The following is a 15,606-nucleotide window of genomic DNA, read 5'->3' on the forward strand; positions in this document are numbered from 1 at the left end:
AGAGTGTCTGCTGGAAGCTACTTTGAGGGACTACAAACTGACCTCCCAAATGTCCAATATCAACCAGATTTGAAGGCGACATAGTTATCTCTGTCCTCTAAAGCCTCCCCCCAAGTTTCAGAGAGATTGAACCCCAGGAAAGGCATGATCCATGGGGCCCCCCTTCCTGTCATTTTTCTCCTCACAGTTTGTAAAAACTGGAGTGTCCGCTGGAAGCTACTTTGAAGGGCTACAACTGACCTTCCCAATGTCCAATACCCACCAAATTTGCAGGGGACATAGTCTGCATAGTCTCACTGTCCTCTAAAGACTCCCCAAGTTTCAGAGAGATTGAACCCTGGGAAAGGCATGATCCATGGGTCCCCCCTTTCCTGTCATTTTCTCTTCACAGTGTCAAAAACTGGAGTGTCTGCTGGCAGCTACTTTGAGGTGCTGGTCCTTTTCCTGGCTGGATGGGCCAGAGTGGGAACTCTCTAGTTTGCAGGGACAGCTGCCAATCAAGTGTGGAGGCTTCAGATTGGGGGCAACCAAAAGACTGCCACCGTTGCCTGGGTGATGGATTGAATGGCGCAAAGTGTCTGGCTTCCTGAACCAGCAACGGAACGGAACAGAATGGTAGGAAAAGTTGTTTGTTCCATAGAAACGCGGACCGACGAATCGCGTTTCTTTGAAAATGAACGAGCCATTCCATTTGGAATTTTGTTCCGTGGTTCGTTTCGTGCCCATCTCTAATCTGCAGTCTTTGATGCAGTATATCATGCTATCCTGTTGGAGTGTTTGGAGGCAGAAGTAGGTGTCAAGGGATGTGCCTTGGATTGGTTTAAATAATTCCTCATGGATCAGACTCAAAGGGTTCTTGCTGGGGAATAGCAAACAAAAATGACAAATTTTAATGGTATTATTTCTGTTGCATGTTGTTAATTTCAGGATACAGCTGCATTTTGTCTCAAGCAGGGATAATTCATGGGCTTTTCAAATAAAAAGAATGTGTTCAGGAAGTTCAGTAACATCCCAAGATTTATCCTACTACATTTCAAGCCAGAAAGGCCCTTAACTAGGGGATCGAACATGGTACTTTCTGTTAATCAGTTGTTACCAAAGAAACTTTACATGTTACTAACAAGGGAGCACTAAAATATGGAATGCCAGCAAACCACATTTCTACCTCAAACTGTTGAGATGAATCACTTGTAGCTTCATTTTATTATAGACTAGCTTGACACCCGTGCTTCGCTATGGTATTTAACTACTTTAAATCCAGTTATAATACTTACAGGTACGTAATATTTTTAGATGTGCTTCAACTGTCTGCAGTTTCATTTAACTGATTTCTATCTCAGAACACAGAGTTCCACAGCTAACAAATTAGAGAGATGGGGGTGCAAGCAGGAAAGCCAGGCCCCACAGGGAGATTGGCATACTATTTAGAATGTGGGGAGTGAGGACCAATCAGCCTGCATATGCAAATGACCTTGAGAGGCTGGCCCAATCAGGGAAGAGTGGCCGAGCTGCCAATGGCCGAGCCTGCAAGCCCTACAGGGTAACTGTATCCCTTTGGGAAAACACATTTTACCCCTTTTTACCCCCTTAGGGGGCAAATTTCTTAAAATCCCTTCTTAGTAGATGTTTACATCATGAGACAAATGTTCTCCACAAATTTCACGTTTCTAGGTCCAGGGGTTTGGGCTGGGCATTGATGAGTCAGTCAGGACACTTGTCTTTTTATATGTAGATCTGGATCTTATTCTGAGAAAAGCCCCTGTATTGTTTTCTGAGCCCAAAACAGTGCCTTGACAGGTACTGTTTCTACTGGACTATTTCTGCTATTCATTATCATTATTTTCTCTCTCTACTTCTCCAATGAAGCACTTTTTAAAATTGTCATGTCATTTTCTTGTTTGTCGGATCACATGGCTAATTCGGGACAATCAGATACTACACATTGGGATGAAGTAATATCACAGCACTACTGATCTAATTGGATTTGGCTATAGGATGACCTCATTGAAGACAATTGAAGCTAATAGAACAGTTATTTCTTCCTCGTTCATATGGATGATCCAGCCAATCAGATCAACACTTATCTTTGCTCTATGGTTTCCCTCACTTTGAAAACACTTTCAACCTCTTCCAGAGATCACACTCAGCAATAAAATAAAATAAAATAAATCAGGAAAGGGTGCATGTTTTTAGTACTGTTAATGTTCAGGAAAATGCCTCTTTTTTGAAATCTCAGCCCTAACTTTGGATCTGTTGTTGATCAGAGCATGTTTAATGCTTAAAGGAAAAGTTTCATGCTGGGAAGTTTACATTAGGTCAGTACCTTTTGAATAAGGGTAGCAAGCTGGCACTGATACAGTTCTTTATTCAAAGCCAGGGCTTTTTTTTCAGCAGGAACGTGATGGAACGGAGTTCCGGCACCTCTTGAAAATGGTCACATGGCTGGTGGCCCCGCCCCCTGATCTCCAGACAGAGGGGAGTTCAGATTGCCCTCCATGCCATGTGGTGTGGAGGGCAATCTAAACTCCCCTCTGTCTGGAGATCAGGGGGCGGGGCCACCAGCCATGTGACCATTTTCACCAAGGGCGATTTAAACTTTAAAAAACTCCCCCATTGTTCCAGCTGACCCAAAGTGACATCATTGTGCGGTCCTGAATTCCATCACTGAGTTCCACCACCTCTTTTCCCAGAAAAAAAGCCCTGTTCAAAACTATTTTATTTCCACAGCAGCAATCTCAGCTGCTGCATCATATCAATTCCCTCATGTATTTGTTCACATTTATGTTCTGTATCTTAGTAAAATCTTGTCTGACCAGCCTGGAGCTACAGGCTAGTAGTCTGGAACCAAGATCAATCTACAAAATGTCAAAATATAATGAGAAACAGTGGAGGAAGAGACTGTATAGCTTAGTGAAATGGAACTGGTATATGAAGTCATTCACCTTTAAGTCATGGTTTTGAATCTTCTTGACTTAATAATGAATGTGTTCTTCCCCTTTATTATTTGAACATTGTTCGGTGACCTATGTAAAATAAGATTTTGGTCTTAGTCCAGCTGCTTGTTGACTGGGTCCGTATCATAGGAAGAATCACTTCAGTTGACATTAATTGAATTTTTATGCCTTGTGGTAATATCAGAAGAGAACTCCAAGCACAGAAAGTGGTACTTATTGGAGAAGTTTATATATCAATGTCTGAGTTACATCACTACCTATCATAAAATTTCAAATATGTCTTTAGTCTTTTTCTTTCATTAACAATAGTAACATGCAGGAATCATTGAGCTGAAAGTTAATCCTCCCTTAGGTTGCTACCCAAAGTTTTACCCAAAGTAACGGTGTAAATTGATTTGGGGAGAGTGAAGGTCCTCTAATAAAACTTCTGAAGAATGTTGAGAGAAAGTTGGTTGATAAAACGAGCAAGATTTCTGCCTAAAGCAAAATGAATGTGGAAATCGATCTCTGGATGAAATATATAAGAGACTTCAGCAATTTCTTGTGCAAGTTTTTCATATCCCTTGCCTGATAAATTTGCAAAATAAATGACACAAATGGACAATTGCTCAAGCATGTAGTGCTTTAATTTGGTAGTGATTGTTAACAGATGCAGAGTGAAGCACTGGTGAGTAATTAGATGTAATCGTTCTCGGGAGACTAGCACTTCACACCTGTGAGGAAAAGCCAGTTTAATAGATTCAGAAAACCAATGCATGTGAACATAGAGGAGGAATGAGCTATTATACTTGAGAATACTCTGGAGCAATATCACAGAGAGTAACAAATAGTAATGCCAGGCAACACAGTTTAATTTCACCAGATAGAAAAGCTTGGGAGAGGCATAATAATGGGAATTTATGGGCCACAAAGCTAAGAACAGTCTCCTGGGAGTAAGCCCCATTGAATAAAATGGAACTTATATTTGAGCAGACCGGTTTAGGATAGATACTGAAGGGGGAAAGAATGAAAAGCTACTGACACCGACTACTGACACACTGCCTTCTTTTTGAATGTGCTTTTTCTCTGGGAAAAGAGGTGGTGGAACTCAGTGGGTTGCCCTCCGAGAAAATCGTCACATGGCTGGTGGCCCCGCCCCCTGATCTCCAGACAGAGGGGAGTTGAGATTGCCCTCCGTGCCACTCAGCGGTACAGAGGGCAATCTCAACTCCCCTCTGTCTGGAGATCAGGGGGCGGGGCCACCAGCCATGTGACCACTTTCAAGATGTTCCGGAACTCCGTTCCCCCGTGTTCCCCCTGAAAAAAAGCCCTGGCTTTAGTGATTGATTACCTTGAAGAATGCAGACTTGGACTTAGTGGGTATGTAAAGAGAGTAACGGTGTGCTTGATAAACGAGTTATGCATGTGCTAGAAATTAACTTAGGCTAGAAAAGTTATTCTGTGCCCAAATGGATAAGGAATGCTACTGTATTATGTTGTTCATAAATGATTGGGTGATGAGGATGATGAATACTGTGACAAAAAGAGGTTTTCTATTCTGGTGTGCCCGGAGGAATGTTGCAGCCATTTTTTTGAAACTTGATCCCGTTAGATTTAGTTAAGTGCTGACCAAAGATGCATCATTACTAATAAAGAGACTTTTTCAATCTCAATCTGGCTTTCATTTGGACCCCTTCTCAGAACCCCTAGTTGGCTCAAGAAAATGCCTCCATCATTTTGGTGTCAGAAGCGGGATGGAGAAGGACGCCAGACCTTTCAACCTGCTGTAACCCAGTGTGGACACCCCCAGGCACCATCTTATAGTAAGAGATCAATTCGGGATTTACCTCCTAGTTTGCATCTTGTGCGATTGCATTGATGGTAAGCATCCGTCCCTATTTTTATTTTATTTGTAAAATAGCAAAGAGTCCAGCAGCACCTTTAATCGATGCATCTGACGAAGAGAGCTGTGGCTCTCAAAAGCTTATGCTACAATAAAATTGGTTAGTCTTAAAGCTGCTACTGGACTCTTTGCTATTTTGCTACTGCAGACTAACATGGCTAACTCCTCCGGATCTCTTTATTTGTAGATCCTTATATTAATCTGTGTACACTCAGAATCTAATGATTTACTTTTAGGAGATAGTGTTTAGAATAGCTAGTTGTTTTAATCTGATTCTGGTTTTAAATAAGTGCACTACAAATATGAGGCAGGATCAATCTGAGAGAAACGTGAAGAGTTCTTTTGGGAATATACAGCCAGTCTGAAAAACTGGCTCATAGCATGAGTCTCAGAAGAGTCCAGTTTCTGTTTCATGTCTGGAATGAGCATATCAATGAGGATCCTGCACTGCAATTTCCTGAATTTGGGACTGTTTGATATTGACAAACTAACTTCTGTGAGTTTTTTTTAGAAGTCATGATGAGTAAAGATCAACTACTATTTTATTCTTTGTGACTAAGTGAAGCTGATAGACTCCATCAGACAGTAATGGCTAGCCTAAAAAATTCTCACGAGAAGCTAAGCTCCTAAGCAACAATGTAAAGAGAGCTCAAAAAGAACAGTCTGTTTTCCCTGTGTGTAGCCTGCAAGTGCCTAATCTTCCTCTGTCCCCTCTGCCTCCCAATGAAAACCAGGTTGGTGATCTGGATTCACGGGCTGCCTTCCACACTGAGAATCTCCTGGAGAATCTCCCACCCTTAGTCTTGCCCAAACTCCCCCTCCACCTGACCTTTAAATCTTCCCGGGGTGGGTCCAACACCTCATCACATCCGCTCAGCCTTGCCTCCTTCTCCGCTTGCTCTGCCTTCCTGTTCGCTTATTGTAAGTGCATCGCTTATCCCACAAGATTCTGTGTCTCATTGTATTAAGTTGGTTGACTTAATGTCGCCTGAGCCACAGCTCTCTATTTTTCACCAGAAATCTGGTTATTGGAGATTCATATAATTTGCCTTTCACTGAAAATTTTCCCTCATTTTTTTTTTCAGGACTGTGTCTCTTCTTCTTCTACAGTTTTACAGATCTCCCTGCCACTCTCCACTAGCATACAGACTTGCTACTACAATAGACGTTGCAATCTTTATCAGTGGGAGAACAGAGGTTTCAGAATGCACGAAACAATCCCTTTATATTCTTTGTGCATGACAAAAAAGATGTTTGGCACTATCTGTGCTTTGTTCTGGTTTGACAAGAGAGTTCGCAGCTCCCAAGGCCTCAGCACTATTTCCCCAGCCTATTCCAAGGTTAGAAAATTCTGCTGTTGTTTTATAGGATAGAGGACCCCACTATTGCTGCCACGCCAGCCAGGAAAATATTGCTATTTTGATACCTCCGTGAATCATTCAAGAATGAGAAATTGCTGAAACTCTTGTTGATGTTTCAGAGACATGATTCTCAAACACTGGAATATCCTAGACAAGCTGGGTACCTTTCAACCACTCCTGGCCACAAACCCATTTAAATTCATATGCCCTGAATACGTTATTAATTGGTCTAACATCTTTTCAAATTCAAGGGAGGATCCTTCCCTATTAAAGTCCAAGTCTGAACGAATGTTTTCAATTGTCAATCCAACTCTACCTGATACCAACTTCTTCTGGAAGGAAGAAAGGAAGAAAGGAAGAAAGGAAGAAAGGAAGAAACAATAACAACAACATTCAATTTATATTCGATTCAGGACAACTTAATGCCCACTCAGAGCAGTTTACAAAGTATGTCATTATTATCCCCACAACAAAACACCCTGTGAGGTGGGTGGGGCTGAGAGAGCTCCAGAGAGCCGGGACTAGCCCAAAGTAACCCAGCTGGCTTCAAGTGGAGGAGTGGGGAATCAAACCCGGTTCTCCAGATTAGAGTCCCACGCTCTTAACCACTACACCAAAGAAAGAAAGAAAGAAAGAAAGAAAGAAAGAAAGAAAGAAAGAAAGAAAGAAAGAAAGAAAGAAAGAAAGAAAGAAAGAAAGAAAGAAAGAAAGAAAGAAAGAAAGAAAGAAAGAAAGAAAGAAAGAAAGAAAGAAAGAAAGAAAGCTAACTGACTAGCATCAGATCCAGGCACAAGGTTTGTTCTAAAAACTAACTTAACTCCTGCAATCATTTTAAAAAAATTGTTATGGACCCACAACCAAAACTATCTGAAGAGATGCAGAATGCACTCAAAGGATATTACAGAAGTTACTGCAGCTGCAATTCATATTTTTTAAACAACAGCTTCAGCATCCCCCCAAATTTATGACCCTTCAGATTAAAGATTTCACTGCTATTTCTTCTCTGTTGGGCCCCCCAGTTTATAAGCCTGCAGCGCCTTCACAGCATGACCAGTCCAACCTCTGCATTCTGTATCATGTCTACTATGCTATGCATGCTCACTTAGTATAATCCTAGTCTTATTACTTTGCTTATGTCTCATGTTGTTTATATTGATTTACACTGTGTAATTTGCTTTGTGTCTCACTGAGAAAAGGGTATAGAAAGTACACTTATTAAACTTACTGTTTCACAAACTTTTAAGTGTACCATGAAAGCCAGTTTGGTGTAGTGGTTAAGAGTGGCCGGTCTCTAAACTGGAGAGCCAGGTTTGATTCCCCACTCCTCCACTTGAAGCCAGCTGGGTGACCTTGGGTCAGTCACAGCTCTCTCAGAGCTCTCTCAGCCCCACCCACCTCACAGGGTGATTGTCGTGAGGATAATAATAACATACTTTGTAAACGGCTTTGAGTCGGCTTGAAGTTGTCCTGAAGGGTGGCATATAAATTGAATGTTGATGTTGTTGTTGGATCCCCTTACAATTGAACATGCTTTCCTGATGTCTTCATGCAGTTCCTTGAACTTGCTTGGGATGTCCTATATAAATTAAATGTCATCATCTTGTGTTCCGGTGATGCCCGCTATTTGCAATGCCTGACACTAATGCTATTGCATTGACGGCTGCGCCCCTGTCCCACATCCCGCCTGACAACTCTTCCTTGTTGCAACAGGAACAATTGTCAGGGGTTCCCAACAAGTTTGGTCGAGGGTCCGGCAGAAACAGGTACTCTTGTCAATACAAGCCCTATTCAATATCCCCCTTGACAATGGACAGCAGAGGCCCTTCTCCTGGTGTTAGAATCCCTTTTGGAATGGGGTATTCTAATCTACACACGCTAGCCATGTAACACTCCAATAAACAAACAGAAGCAATAGAGAAAACAGAATTGTTTTTAAAAATGTAATAGAAAAATCCTATCAATTTAACATAGATGCAGAGGAGTTAGCCGTGTTAGTCTGTAGTAGCAAAATCAAAAAGAGTCCAGTAGCACCTTTAAGACTAACCTTCTTTATTGTGGCATAAGCTTTCAAGAATCACAGTTCTCTTTGTCAGATGCATGGAGGGCAAGAAGAAACTGGTCAGATATATAGGTAGAGAGGGGAGGAGGGAGTAGATGCAAACAGCAGCTCCTGATATGGAGATCAGTTTGCTTCTGTTAAGGAAGTCAGTTACTGCTGTTTGCTGGTGTTTGCATCTACTCCCCCCTCCCCTCTCCACCTATATATCTGACCAGTTTCTTCTTGCCCTCCATGCATCTGACGAAGAGAGCTGTGGTTCTCGAAAGCTTATGCTACAATAAAGAAGGTTAGTCTTAAAGGTGCTACTGGACTCTTTTATCAATTTAACAGTTTCTCATTCACCTCCACTGCAACACGTGCATGGGGGGTTAAGTAACTTCCGTTCTAAAATACAGCACGATCCTATTAAAGAGCCCAGTGTTATTTTAATCACTACTATTTAAGTACTCTTAGCAAGTTGAAAGTCATACAGAAGAGTATCTAAATATTCTTAACAGACCTATATAAACCAACAGAGGCTCTCAAGGCTAACTTTGGTCTTCCCGACCCTGAGCTCACATTCCATGAGCAGAGATTTATCAGCTGGTTACTGCCTAACCAGGCTGTAGCTTACTCTCGGAGCCTAACCAACAAGCCAATATCTAAAAATAAAACCACAATTCCATGTGCTTCTAACAAAAACAACATATGATAAATAGAATAAACTGAATGATGTAAAGTAAGGAAAATACGGGCGGAAAGTTAAAAATTTTGAAAATAAAGCATTGCGTAGCAGCAACACTTCCCTTTGCTCCTAGTCCAGAACTGGAACTCCAACGTGCCAGTGACTAGGTGCTCAGAGGATGCTAACATAAGGTGCCTCAGCACCAAGGACAGGGACCGCTGAGGGGTCAGTGGTGACCTTGGAAGATAAAGGTTAAGCATCCCTTTGAGGAATTGGTGGGATTAGGACACAAGGACACGAATTTGCCTGTAATCTGAACGTGAAAGGAGTCTAAGGTTGATAGGTGAACCTTAAGAGCAGTGGTAGTGAAAAACTTCTGAGTGTATAGATACCAAGTATAAAGAGTAAAAGACAACTCTCATCCATAACGCCCTTACTTTACATCTACCCCAAAAGAAAAATTTCCATTGGAGTCATAAAACATCCAAGTGGAGGGTCTCCCAACGTTCAGTAGAAATTGTTCCACTTGTATGGAGATTACCACAGAATGGGTCGAGTGTATCATGCTGACAAGTACATGAAACATAAATCGTGAGGAATCAGCATTTCCAGTTCAATCATACCCGGTATCAGAGGAAGTGGCAGGTACTTCTGTTTGGACTGAGCATGTAACACTCCCATCTTGCCTGTTTTGAGAATGAATCAGTTTACCCCAATGTACCTGAACTCGCTTGTCTCCATGTGCTTGGCTCCTCCAGCTCTTCTTCTGAGCCCTCCAAGTAGGGATGCTTTAGACTGATCTGGCACTGGGCAGGGGGTTGGACTAGATGGTCTGAATGGCCCCTTCTAACTCTATGATTCTATGATTCTATGATCCCATTCCTCCAGTGGGGGCAGAGGATCCCCCGCTTTCACCCTCCACCCCTCCACCACTTACTTGGGGGAAAGTGCAGGAACGGGCCTCCCGGATGTGCTCCCAGGGTGGCACAATGACATCACTTTCCAGGAGTGGCATCATTATGCCACCCCTAGAGTGCTCCTGCTGTGAAGTGCACAAGCACCCTCCTGCCTGTGCAATGATGTCACTTCCTGGAAGGAGGAGCATGATGGGAAGCACTGGATCCTTCCCTTCCCGCTGGGAGGGTAAGGGGACTTGGCATTCCTACCTCCAAGTCAGAGCTACAGGGCTGGTCACAGGGAGTCACTTCACTCTCTGCCCTTACTCATAACATTGCCCTTTCCTCTAATTTTTTCCTGATATTGCTGTGCTGTCACCCTTGAGCAGCCTGGTTTTGCAGTTGTTTCTATCAGCTCTCTCTCTGGGACCCTGATGCTGCCAGCCATCCTTCAAGCCCTTTAGAAGTCACAGTACCCTCCCTTTTAGTCACAAAGTCTTCCCCTTTATTGTGACCCTACTGTATTTTTACTTCATTGCAACAGGGTAAGACACCACACTTATCTTCTGCTTGCCTTCCCAGGTAGGCGAACCAGTATCTGTAAAATGTTGCACATGGGTTTATACAATGCTGTTATAAGTAGGGTCTATTAGCAGTTCTCATATTTCCAGTTGTGTATGAAGTTGTTCAGTATTTCGCGCTACAGTATAACTTTTTTATATTTGGTTTCTCTTTTCTTCTGTAGCCCTCCATACTGCAGCACACTGCAACACTGAAGCATTTGAGGAATAAAATTCTCAATCCTGCTTCTCCACTTCTTCTCCATATGTACATGTGTGTGTGTGTGTATCCTTCTAATATTATCAAATCCTGACTGTAACCAATTTGCAGCCAATTGGTTACAATTTACAACCAATTGTAACCAATTTGCAGCTCCATGGTTGGAAGGAAGACCTGCCAATCAAGGTAAGCTGGGCTTCAATTCGAGTTTCCAGGGTGACAGAAGGAGTGCAGACAGAGTTCAGGCATTCCCCTAGCTCTGTTTCCAAGGGAATTGATTGATGGTGCCTGACTGTCTGGCTTCACGAACCGTGGGCGAATGCAACGAACCAGGCTTCCAACGAATGCTGATTCATTGGCAATGGATCCTCACGAAGCACTGGTTCACGAACAGACAATCAGGCGGTTCGTGGGTTTTTTTGGTTCGTAATGCGGTTCGTGCCCATGTCTAGTTATCATACCTTATCAGATAGTTTTCACTCATTCTTGTGTTTTGCTGCTGATGTTGCCTCTCCACATTCTTTCCCCAACTCTGCTCCCCAAACTTTCCCTTCAACAGGCTCTTGCCCCAGAATCAGCAAATGATGTCTGGATTTATGCTGGCTGCCTCCTAGGTCCTGATTCCATGTGACGACATTCAGATGCCCATTCAGTGGTATATTACGGCCTTCTTTCCTCATTGGTTTATGTGTCCCACTCTGTGGCACACACCGCCAAAAGAAGGGGGGAATGCAACATAATAGCCTTGAAAAATCAGCAAAAACCACCCCTAGATCATTGAGCAAATGACCTTTCTCACTTTTCTTGCATTTGCAAATTGATTTCATATTAAACTTCCACCTGTAAATGGTCTCAAATATGTGTTAACAGTCATCTGCCTCTTTTCAGGTAGAGTTGCTAATAAAGAGAGATTTTCAATACCAACCTGCCTTTTCATTTGGACCCCTTCTCAGAACCTTTAGTTGGGTAAAGAAAATTTCTCCACCAATCCCGTAGTGTACCTGCATCACATCTTTAGATTTATATTGCAAACATACAAAGATAAAGTTCAGGAGGGCATTTCTATAAAAAGATTAGAACTGTAGTAGAATGGAACAGGTCAAGGGGCCGTATTTGAAATGGAATAGATTTGTAGTCTACGGCAATGATTATTGCAGGGATTATCTTGTTTTTACTACATTGTCTTCTATATTTGTATTTCCACATTCTGCATCGTTTAGTATATCTTGCCTTAGAGAGTTTGTGGTTCATGTTGTTTTCTGATTCTGTTCATTGATTGTCTTATGGGGTCTGAGTGCATCACTTTATGTCCACCTTGAGTCTCAGGGCCAAGCTACACATGACGAATGACACTTGAACGGCAAGTGGATTGAGTGGAGGGCAAGTGAACAGGGAGAAATACACTTGCTGTTCAAGTGTCATTCGTCAAGTGTAGCTTGGCCCTCAGAGATACCTTTGGATTTATAAATTAATATATAAATATATATCAGCTGAGAGTTCAACTTAAACACATATTATGATGGTAGGAATGTTTAAAGATGTAGACCTCTGCGTAAGTATTATGATGATTTCGAATTTCTTATCCCCGCTGTTTTCTCCTCAACATTTCCTTTTTGAGTTTATTTCTCCCCCAGGCCAACTGAACTGGTGATTGTTTCCTGGCATAGTATTTTCTTGTTTCTTCACAATTTTTTCTTTGTTTATTCACAATAATTTTTCTGATAACGGTAACAACCACCACCACAACAAAATTCAATTTATATACCACCCTTCGGGACAACTTAAACTTAACACCCACTCAGACAACTTAACACCCGAAACAATCACCCTGTGAGGTGGGTGGGACTGAGAGAGCTCTGGAGAACTGTGACTGACCCAAGGTCACCCAGCTGGCTTCAAGAGAAGTTTTCAATGTTATTTGTACATCAATAAACCAACATTATGCATTATAAGGGGGGAACTTGTAAGGACTTTCAGGGGGCATCTGATTTTCCCCTCCACCACCATTTCTTCCTTTCCTTCTCCAAAGCCCCGTAGTCTCTCTCTCTTTTCTGCTCCTTCCTATCCAACAGCCAACCCACCTTTGTCTGTCTCCCATCTTCAGCTATAGTCATTATTTATTGACTTCATTTAAACCCCACCTTTCTCCATAATAGGGACCCCCCCCACCCCCAAAGCAGCTTACAACTTTCATTCTCACAACAACCACGTGAGTTAGATTAGGCTGAGAATGTGTGATTGGCACAAGGTCATCCAGTGAGTTTCCACAACAGAGTAGTGATTGGGGAACCTCCCAGATTCTAGTCTGAAACTCTAAGTGGTGGCAGGGGGTGCAGGGTGAAAGCAGGGGGATCCCCTGCCACCACTGGGGAATGGGTTCCTTACCTGGTCCTCATGACTAGCTAGGCCATAATGAGAAATGGCAGGATTGGCACCTTGAGGGAATCAAAACTGTGGACACGGAAATGAACAAATATGATTCATGGGACCCAAGACTTTTAACTGGGAAAAGACAAGAGCTTCATATAGAGAAGCTGCTTAAGCAGGACTGGGACTCCCTTCTAAAGGATGCGACACAAAAATGCTCCCCGCTCTATGTGGGAATTAAATATCCTGTCCAGTTCAACCAGCCTCATTACCTCAGTATGCTGGCAGTCCCAAAACTGAGGCCGTCCTAAATGGTTGCATGTTGCAATGCATTGCTGACAGTTCAGATGAAGGGCTGCTTCCTCAGGATACCATCGGATCAACGCTTCTGTGGCTGCCCTTTGGCTGAAGTTGACTTGCTATCCCCTACCTTCTTTCACTGTCCAAAGCACGAACTAGCCAGAGAGAGATTCTTTAAAAAATGGCTACGGAGGCACTCAAACATTCCTGATGCCTCAAAATTAAGATTACTACTGAGTAGCCTTTGTAAAAACTGCACTGTAGACATGCCAGTCTTTTCTTTTACTGTTATTTTTTAATTCTTAAACTTTATTAGAGGGTATGGCCTATGGGTTAGGTAAAGGTAGTCCCCTGTGCAAGCATCATGTTATTACTGACCCGTCGGGGGACATCACATCACGATGTTTTCTTGGCTGACTTTTTGTTACGAGGTGGTTTGCCATTGCCTTCCCCAGTCATCTACACTTTACCCCCAGGAAACTGGGTACTCATTTTACCGACCTTGGAAGGATGGAAGGCTGAGTCAACCTTGAGCTGGCTATTTGAACCCGGCTTCTGTCAGGATCGAACTCAGGTCACGAGCAGAGCTTGGACTGCAGTATTGCAGCTTACCACTCTGCACCACGGGGCCTATGGGCTATTAAACTGAATAAACTGAAACTAAAACTTGAGGCAATTATTGATGACGGGCCATGGCCAAGGCAGTTTATCACTGGATTCCCTTGGTACTGAGCAGTACTGACATTAGTGCTTGTGTGGCAGCTGGGTAGGGGACTGGGAAGGGAGCTGATACACACTTCTCAGCATGATCCAGATCCAACAGCACCTTAAATACCAACTAGATTTCCAAGGAATGAGCTTTCAAGAGTCAAAGCTCATTCTGTCAGGGCCAAACTACCAGTGATGAATGACACTTGAACAGCAAGTGTATTCCTGCCTGTTCACTTGCCTTCCATCGATCCACTTGCCGTTCAAGTGACTCCACTCGATCCACTTGCCATCCAAGTGTCATTTGTCACTTGTAGCTTGGCCCTCAAATACAAGGAGTGGAAAAAGACAGGAGTCTTTATAATCCAGGCAGAGGGCAGGAGGAGTATTGCAAACTGGAGTGTCAGGAATCTAACTATAATACATGGCATGATTAGCTTGATAGAGCAAGGGTGCAAAGTGCAGAAAATTAGCAACGAAAATCCTGTGTCCCAATTCAACCCTAGGGGATCCATTATTCCCTATTTGCAAATAAACTCAATTTCTTGTAATTATCTTTGAAGTTTCTCTGTTTGAGAACTGCTACTCTTAAATCACTCGTTGTATCTGACAAAGGAAGCTTTGACTCTCAAAAGCTCATACCTTGGAAATCTAGTTGGTCTATTGGACCTCTTTGACTACTGAGCAACATGGCTACCCACCTTAAACATCTCAACATGATTTAGATGTGCTGATAGAATAAATAAAACTGACAGTAACACTGGGTAAATTTGGAGCCCAGATAAAGCTTTGCACAACAGTAGAGCTGCCTCTTACCAGCAACCCACACTAAAAATTGGTCATGCTTTACTGATACTTCAATGATATAGATCAGCCAAGAATAAAACCTAGTTTAATCTTTATGTTTTTAGGTTTCCACATGAACATTTTAAAAGTGCTATTTCTAGGGCCACATTCCACTCAGTATGAATCAGAGTTGTCAATATTTTACATGCAAAATAAAAGGAAGTATTGGAATTCTAACACAGGCCTGGATAAACAGCTCTGTGTGGCTTGACTCCAATATCAGCACTTCATTTTAATGATAACTGCAGCTCTGGTGTTCATTCTAAAATCCTTAAATGTACTTAACAACCTGTTTATGCTTGGAGTGTATTGAGTTTATGGGGATAGCTAAATGAAGCAGATAAGTATATTATGTAAAACTGTATTCTGAAATGCTTATTCTAGCAGTTAGCATGCATCTGGAGTGAATTTGTAGACTGTTATGTAATGGTCCTATGCATACTAAATAAAGGATATTCATTTTAATTTAGAAGAGCACAACTATATAGGCAGCACAAAGAAGTCAACGAACCAATATCAGATTGGACACTGTTGAAATAGGTATTGTAATTTGGAATTCAGAATTAATATTTTATGCTTCCAAATGTCCCTTGTATACAGGTAATGAGGTATTCAGGCATGGATCAGCAGCTGTAGTCATTAAAGTTATACATCTATTATGTATATTAAAACTTTGTTTAACATCAGGGCCTTATTTTCCTTTCCCCTTAGTAACAGGCCATTTTCTCATGCAAACACAACACAAGTTTAGAAGACCTAATTTCATCCACCTAGCCAACACATGTACAT

Source organism: Eublepharis macularius, chromosome 10 (assembly GCF_028583425.1).
Source record: "Eublepharis macularius isolate TG4126 chromosome 10, MPM_Emac_v1.0, whole genome shotgun sequence".
Lineage (NCBI taxonomy): Eukaryota > Metazoa > Chordata > Lepidosauria > Squamata > Eublepharidae > Eublepharis > Eublepharis macularius.